Genomic DNA, 7,266 nt, shown 5'->3' with positions numbered 1-7,266 from the left:
TCAAAGAACCACAAGCACGTAAAACCCACGAACCTCCAGCTGATCGCCCTCAGCCAGCCCAGTGTCTATCAGGAACTGGCCTATGTGCTTGCACTGGTCACCCAGTGAATTACCTCTCCATATTCTGGATGCTCAATTACAGGACCATTGCAGGCAAACTTCTGCTTAAACGCCTTCCCTGGTTTCTTTATATCGTAATCATCAGCGATCCCTTGGACAGTGGTAAGGGTCTTCCTGCCGTTTCTCTGTTGGGTTCTTGTATGGATCCAATCCTCAGTGCCAGCAGGAAGCAGGTCATCATCACCCTTACCTGTATCAGCAAAGAGTCGGAAGAGTGGAGGTTCTGGATAGCGGACATATGATAGGATTCCTTTTCCTCAGTGGAAATGGCCTGCGGATGGGGGAGAGGGCGGGGTGGGGGGGATGGAGCATCAGGAAGCAAGGGGGCTGGGGGGGGGCAGCTGAGTGCTCGGCAGTGGCTCAGTGACTGGGGCTGAGCCTTACATTTTAAAAAGTGGAATGATGAGATTCTAAACAATATGCCCAAGATATTTTTGTACAATGTAAACAGAAGCATAATATACACAAAATATATCAGAAGTATACAACGAAATCTACAGCTTTTTTTAACCACCTGAATTCCAAAGTTTATATAGTAATATATTTCTATAATATAATAATACCCCATATTATTTCAATAAGAAGACACTAATTTTGGAACTGTCATAGCATTATAGAAATCAGTAAAAAAATAAAATTCAGAAGACACACTTAAGAGTGATGTATGTATTAAAATGTGATAGACTGTTTCAAGCTGCTAAGTTGATAGATTTAGAAAACAGTGTTAGGTTAATTGTGATACAAGTATTCAACTGGCCATTTAAATAATAAACATATAAAACCAGAAAATAACTAAAACAATACACAGTTTTAAGCCCCACAAGAGTTGCAATAGAAAAGATAGATTCATCGCCACACATTGAGTACGTCTCTATGGAAAGTCTCATAAAATTAAAGTTTAACACTCAGATGCTGGATCACCAACCAGGCAGCATACACCAGCTGATATGAGGTCCCCAACACATACACAGCAGAGGACTTCTGGGTCTGGGTTCAGTCAGAGAAGATGCACCTAACCCTCAAGAGATGAAAGGCCCCAGGGAGTTTAGAGGTCTGGTGATGTGGGGACATCCTGGTGGAGACAGCGTGGGCGGGGAAGAAGTACAGCACGTGGAACAGTCGGAGGGTGGGCTGGGAGGGGAATAAAATCTGGAGTGTAAAAAAAGAAAAGGGGGGGGGGGAAGAAAAGAAGAACAACAACAAAATGTTGGAGAAAAGTGTTCAAAGTGACGGTGTCCCAGGCAGCCCGGCTGAGAGGACTGAAATGTGCTCTGCCAATTGCATAGGCCGAGTCTGGTGTCAGATGGCTTGAACTTTAACACGAAACATCCCAAAGGCCAGCTAGGATGGACTGGGCATTGACAGGAAGGAGAACAGGAATCTTCTGCAAGAACGTTACTGAAGAAGTCCTCTCCAGGAGCACCCAGAGAGACGGAAGTGCAAGGTGAAGTTGCTTGCTGAAATAAGAACCTTGGCTAAATTAAATTAGACGTTTTAGCCAAAAGGTGAGTGAGTGATTCTTTCCTCCCAGGCACTCAGAATCGGAAGTTCAGAGGGCCACCCCTGCAGTGTGGGCAGGAGTATTTATAAACAGAGAGGAAGTGACTTCCGGGCGTAGTCTAATTGGTTACAATTGGGCATTCGCTTTATTCTGAGTGTGGCACGACCAGACACTGTGTTACTTGGACAGAGTTGAATCTGATTGGCTAGGGCCATACTCAGGTTGGGCTGCAGCTTCAGCCTGGTCCTGCTGAATATGTATAGTATCCTGGCGCTTTCTCACCTTGGCAATCGGCCTTTTCATCCCACTGCCTACAGTGAGCATTTATTTTAGTCATAGCACATGCGCATGCTCTCTCGGAAGATAATCCCTCGGAGGCAAGGCGGAAAGATAGGTATTAGTTCTAAGGAACATTGAATTAGCATGAGAACGCAGCCTCCCTGGTTGCGTTACTCACTCTTTTGGAGCACGTTTCTATATTTGTGATGAGTAAAATTGTGTGGGAGATACGGACTTGTAAGAGAAATCACAGGAAATAGTTTCTGTCAGGACCATAACCCAACAAGAACACCCAAGTGTTAGGAGACTGCAACAGGGGTAAGTGCTGACTTGGAGGCTGGGAAGATGGCTCACTGGATAAAGTGCCTGCTGTGTGTGGTGGTTAGAATAGGAATGATCCCCACCAGGTCAGAGATTTGAATGCTTGGTCATTAGGGTGCACAGGGATTAGGAGGTGTGACCTTGGTGAAGGAGGTGAGGGGATGTGGCCTTGTTGGAGGAGGTATGTCCCTGGGGACAGGCTTTGGGGTTCCAATTACTTAAGCCAGGCCCAGCATTTCTCCCTTTTCTTGATGCCTGACTATGTGGATGTAGAACTCTCAGCTACCTCTCCAGCACCATGTCTGCCTGCACACCACCATGCTTTCCACTGTGACAATAGTGGACTAAACCTCTGAATGTAAGCCAGCCCCAATTAAATGCTCTCTTTTATAAGAATTGCTAAAGCCATGGCGTCTCTTCATAGCAATAAGACGCTGACTAAGACACTGTCCAAGCATGAAGTCTTCAGATCCTCAGCACCCACAAAACAGGAAAATCACAGACATAGGCAATCAATCACAAGTGAAGAAGCCCAACTGTCTGAAGCAAAAGATTTTTTTTTCACTGTAATTTTAGAAATGAAAACTTTAATGAATGGCTACTTATTTCCTGTGAGAGATAAAACCAAAGCTAATATTCATACCTTGTTGACCCAGTAGCCATGTAAGAACGGAGTGTGATCCTTTACATTCCTGTTAAGAATGCAAGTTGATGAGTGGGCACACTGGAAATCTCAAAATCTTTGGGAACATGAAAACATGAATGATGTCTTCTTGCTGCTGAGGATTTATTTGTGGCAAAGTTGATTAGAGACTTAAAGATACAAGGACGTGCAGCATTCTTTCGGGTATTGAAAAATTGTCATTGTCTTAGTCAGGGTTTCTATTCCTGCACAAAACATCATGACCAAGAAGCAGTTGGGGAGAAAAGGGTTTATTCAGCTTACACTTTCACATTGCTGTTCATCATCAAAGGAAGTCAGGAGCTGATGTAGAGGCCATGGAGGGATGTTGTTTACTGGCTTGCTTCCCCTGGCTTGCTCAGCTTTCTTTCTTATAGAACCCAGGTCTACCAGCCCAGGGATGGCACCACCCACAATGGACTGGGCCCTCCCCCCTTGATTACTAGTTGAGAAAATGCCTTACAGCTGGATCTCATGGAGGAATTTCAACTGAGGCTCCTTTCTCTGTGATAACTCCAGCTTGTGTCAAGTTGACACAAAACCAGCCAGTACAGTCATTGAACTAAAAAGCTAATAAAATAGAAAGGAATAGTGAGAGACAAGCAGCTCTTATAAATAATAATGGTAGGCAGATGTAACCCCTGATAGACGCAGAAGTAAACTGCTCACAATAATGGTAGGCACATGTGATCTCTGATAGACACAGAAGTAAACTGCTCCCATCAGAGAGGCCTAAAGGTTGTATCCAGACAGAAATATTGGGACTTGCATACACAGGAATTAATAAGTAACTCAACAACAAGCTTCACAAATCTCAGGATTTCTGTTAGAAGTCTGTAGATAGACCCCATTTAAAGAATAGACTTCAGCCACAGTTCTTAGCTTGTGTTGGGTACTAATTCTCCCAAACATAAACTTAACCTCATAAGGAAATATTTTAAAAAAAGAATTCCAATTAGAATGGTGCAAACTGTTTCCCATAAGCCTATTAAACAAGCAGACAAGACCATCGTAAGTGTTGAACGCCCATTGTGCTGAAGTAGGGGATCTTTTCTGTGTTTTGTGTGGTTGTTTAGACAATGATCTTAGAACACTGCTTAGAATAAAAACTGGTTTTTTACTTTCTGGATGAATTATTTTATACATATGGGAGCCAACTTATTCTGTCCCTAGGCTCATTTCACACTCAGCAAACATCCTGTCAGTCAGATTCCTGATATGAAACATGAATAATATTACAGGAGAAAGAGGAGAGTTTAGGAAACACAGTTTACAAGGGTGAGGGTAAGGTTCAGAACAACAGAATCAAGGCTGGCAAAAGACGGGGTACCTCACTTAGGTTGAAGGAGCAAGTAGAAATTGCATCTCAGAGCATCCAGAATTCTATATGGGGGAAGCAAGGGGGGGAGGAAAAGCTGTGTGGGTCAGGCAGTGCAGTTGTCCTCAGCTCTGCCGAGAGCTTTTCATCTGGGAGCTCTACTGCACAAACATCGTTGCAGGGGGAGGGAGAGGGTAGTATCCACACACACCAACTACAGGAGAGGCATCCCAATTTCACATCTGTAGAGCCCTGCTTACCACATATGTGCCTGTAAAGATCAGAAAAGGATACCAGACCCTCTGGGGCTGAAGTTACAGGCAGTTGTGAGATGCTTAACTTAGCTGCTGGATCCTCTTAGTTCTGGTCCTCCCGGAAGATCAGGAAGTGTGCTTAAATACTGAGCCATCTCTTTAACCCATGAAGTTGTGATTTCGCTGGTTTTCTTAGAAGTTCAGCCAGAGATCTTTTCCCTCCTCTTTGGGCTCTTTCTTACCCTGAACCAATTCTCTGTCCCTGTAGCTGACCTAAGAGGTCTCTTTACTCACCAAATAGAAAGATCTACAAAGTAGAGCAGAATCAGAGCCTCTGTTTCCTTCCCTACAAGGCTGAGTGCTTGGAGGTCCATTAGGAGAAGAGGACAGCTAGCAAAGAAAGGTAAATAAATCAAAATAAATTCAGGGAGAAAGGAGTTATCAAAACAAAAGATGTTAACTTCTCTCAGCCAAAATGTAGGCAGCTGTGGCCTGGAAAAGTTTCCAGCGGAGTCAGACGGCTAGAGAAACGATAACGGTCTCTTCAGCGAGTTCATGGAGCATGAGAATTTCTGAGCAAGGCGGAGTTCACAGCAAAGTCGGTGCAACCTGGTATACTTGGTGGTTGAGTGGAAAACATAGATCTGAGATTGAAAAGAAGTATGTAGAAACTGCCACCATGTGCCTAAAGCTGGACTGGAGGCTGGGCTGAGTGACATGAACACCCCCCCCCAAAAAAAAAACCCAACCAAACAAGCAAAACTGAGGTGAAGGCAGAGTAGTGAAAGAGAATTAGCAGAACCCATAAGTGACATCTGTCTGTCTGTCTGTCTGTCTGTCTGTCTGTCTGTCTGTCACAGTGTCCATTCCACACGACCTTAAAATAGTTGCATTCTTTCTTTCAAATCTCCTGTGAGTTTCTCTGCACACACACTAATTCCTATGGAAATTGTCCTGGGACAGAGATCCTGGCAAACTGACTTCCCAGCTATGGGCAGAAACAGGCATTGAGCTGACAATTGTCAGATCCCGCCTGACCCACGACCAAAGACTACTGTTTCCTCTGAGACTGCCTGTATCTTATGACTGCTGGGCTCAGTGTTGTATTTGAGGGCCTAAAAATAGACACACTTTTATTGCTATCACCCATCTTTACCCTCTAGTCCCCTACCCCCATCTTAATGTTCTACTTCCTAGAGATTCCCCAAAACTCTGCTGACCCCTCAGAGTGACTTTAATCGGAGTGCACCGTCTGTGTTCTGTTTTGACGCGGACAGACAGTTGGTTAGCTGGCAACAGTGGAAGACCACAGCAAAGCAAGCTTAGCTGTTCTCAGCCAATATCCAGCACATACAGAAGAGCAGCCCGACATCGTGAAAAGACATTTGCTCAAAACTAAGAAAAAGGCCAACAGTCTTTCATCTTTAGGATGATTTTTTAAAGTGAGCCTTGCTATCTCTTTTAGGCAAAACAAACTCATTGTACTATGATTAAAATAAAAGGTGTTATTGGGATAAATGTCACTTATGAACTTATTGTTATATATCAGTTATATGGTTCACTCTTAGACAAAGGAAAAAAAATCACTATCTCAACCACCCTTTAAGCACAACCCTCACCAGTTCCTTATTGTATAAACTCCATACATCTTTTTTCAGACAGCAGATTCAAGACTCTTTGCTTCCTCACGTGCACACTGAGAGCTAACACCACATTAAGCTTTCATGGGTTCACAACACTTCAGTCAAATGTGTGCCATCTGTTTGTGCAGGAAATGTGGAGTGGCCTTTTGGGAATACCAGGATGGATATATTTTGAAAGAAATTTTACCTCCCTGTTTGACTGAGACCCAAGGCCAAACCTTTTTCACTAATGTTTTCAAAAGCATCTTATAGGAGAGTGATTGGTCCTAAGAGTACCACCGCCTAGGTTGAGATGGGACAAACCAAGCTGTTTGGTTGGAATGTAGTGATTTGTTTATGTACTGTGGTTATACTGCTTTCTCACTGTGGTGGCACAGTTGAATGGCCTTCGATAGAGGTCGACCTACAAAGACAGGAATAGTTACCCCTGGAGCCTTTACTGAGAAAGGATGCTAAGTCCTGGGTTAAGGAAGAAAATTTGCCAACAGCTCTCTTCACAAAACTGTTCTTTTTCAGAAAGGGTATGCCCTGAGGTCCTGCCACAGGCTGACAAAATATGAATAAATGTCTTTTGAAAGTACAAAAGAAACCGCATTTGAAGAAACGCTTGAGAAAGACTTGTGGAAGCCGGGGCCTCTGGTTTAATTGTGTTCTCTATTATACTGATGGCCTTGTACAAATTGTCTAATCTATTATTAGTTGTAAAACCCCTTGGGAGGATATGTGGAGTACCCTAACTTCTACCCCAAAGAATCCAAAATCAGGGATTCTGATAGTTAATTGTGACCATCTTGATAGGATTTACAATTACCATGGATGGGCCAGCAAGAAGAGTCCAGAGGAAAAGGTTACTTGGTGGATGGAGAAAACTGAATCCTTCAAGTTGTCCTCTGTTGCATGTGTACCCACACACTCACATCCACATAAATAATAAAGTCACCATGGAAACAGACTTCTGGGCCTGTCTGTGAGGGGTAATTGCTTGGTTAGGTTAATGGAGGTGGGAAGAGACACCCCGAGTGCCAGACTGAGTGAGGAGGAAGAAGCCAGATGAGTCTGTTTCAGGACCTGTAATGTGACTGCCAGCTGCCAGCTGTTTCTGCTGCCATCCTTCCCTGCTGTGATGGAGCTGTGACAGATTGTACCCT

The 7,266-nt window shown here is 43.8% G+C and overlaps 1 pseudogene across 1 annotated transcript; it reads right to left on the bottom strand.

Moving 5' to 3' along the window:
• On the bottom strand, positions 1-358 carry LOC308433656 (eukaryotic translation initiation factor 1-like; annotated as a pseudogene). The gene has a single exon. The product of its transcript is annotated as a eukaryotic translation initiation factor 1-like (transcript).
• Positions 359-7,266: the final 6,908 nt, after the last annotated feature.

Source organism: Micromys minutus (genome assembly GCF_963924665.1).
Source record: "Micromys minutus genome assembly, chromosome: 20".
NCBI classification, from domain to species: Eukaryota; Metazoa; Chordata; class Mammalia; order Rodentia; family Muridae; genus Micromys; species Micromys minutus.
This window is presented reverse-complemented; position numbering and strand designations above follow the sequence as displayed.